The sequence below is a fragment of the Anser anser genome (genome assembly GCF_964211835.1).
Source record: "Anser anser genome assembly, chromosome: 20".
Taxonomy (NCBI): Eukaryota; Metazoa; Chordata; class Aves; order Anseriformes; family Anatidae; genus Anser; species Anser anser.
The window spans coordinates 5,428,465-5,429,779 of NC_139741.1; positions in this window are offsets into that span (position 1 = coordinate 5,428,465).

The following is a 1,315-nucleotide window of genomic DNA, read 5'->3' on the forward strand; positions in this document are numbered from 1 at the left end:
TTTGAAATGGGATTCAGCGTTCTGATTGGTGAGAGTATCTTGGGGCATAATTAAAATAAATTATTCTCAAAGTACGTTAAAAAAACTTAGGAGTTCCACAGATCACAGTTTTGCACGAGGTTATGCTTTTTAAAAATCTGCCAGCTGCACTGTGGAGAATTGATTTTTGAAATTAATGTGGCACCTGCAATTCTCGTCTCTGCCATACCGAGTAAAACCACAACATCTGCTCAAACTGAAACAAATTGTATTGGGATAATTCAATCTTGATTTTTTTTTTTTTGATGTTTTAGTCCTGTTTTTCTCAGCATGCCCGGGAATACCTCTGTATTTTTCTGTGAAGCAAAACAGCTTACCTGCTCCTAGAGGAAAAAAAGTATAATGTTTTTGTTTGAAAGTATCTGCTGTGATTTTGATTTGTTAGAATTACAGAGGACACCTTAATAACACAGTATCCAGCAGAACAATCATTTTGTACTGGAACTTGCAGAAGAAATTTATTAAGAGGAGGCTTTCACTTTTGGACTATTACTTGGAGCTGCATGAAATACCTGCACTGAATTCTGCAATTGGGTGATGACCTGAGCACAGGTTTGTAACATGACTATTGTTCAGCTATCATCTGAAATCTGCGATGAAGACATAATCAAAAGTTTGACATCAGTTCTCTTACAGACTCTTCTAAATCAAATGATAGTTTCTGGTTTTGCCCGTACAGGCTCTCTGTGTTTAGACACTCTCTCCTGATTAAGCGTATTCTTGGAATTACCTGAACAACAGGAAGCATAAGGTCTGTTTTCTTAGAATTCTTGAAATGGGTAGATGCTGATTTCACCGAATACCTAAACAGCAGAGATAGCAAAATCAGTCCTAATAACTCTGAAGGCAGGTTAAACAGTCTCTGATGCTTTAGTATAATTTCCTGAACTGTTTAAAAAACTTCTGAGGCTGAAGAGAGCCATCAAAAAAATCAAGAAAAAGTTTCCCAGTGTTAAATGTCTACAGAAATAAATGTCTTAGTGTTCCTTAGAAAGCATTAACAATGCTTTTTCATCTTTTTTTTCTTAGGTAGTATGTGTGTCTCATATTTTACGACTAAGTATGCCTAATTATTCCAGAGATGTTCTGTACCTCTCCTCAGATTTTTATTTCTTATGGTATTTGTCAGCTGCTTAGCTATTGTGGCACATCTTACATGTTCACACCATGGTGCTAATTCTTTTGTCATTATTCAAGGACATTCATCTTCCAGTGACCTGCATTCCCTTAACATTTCTTAACGGTAATAAGCATACTTCTCACTGATTTACTGTTC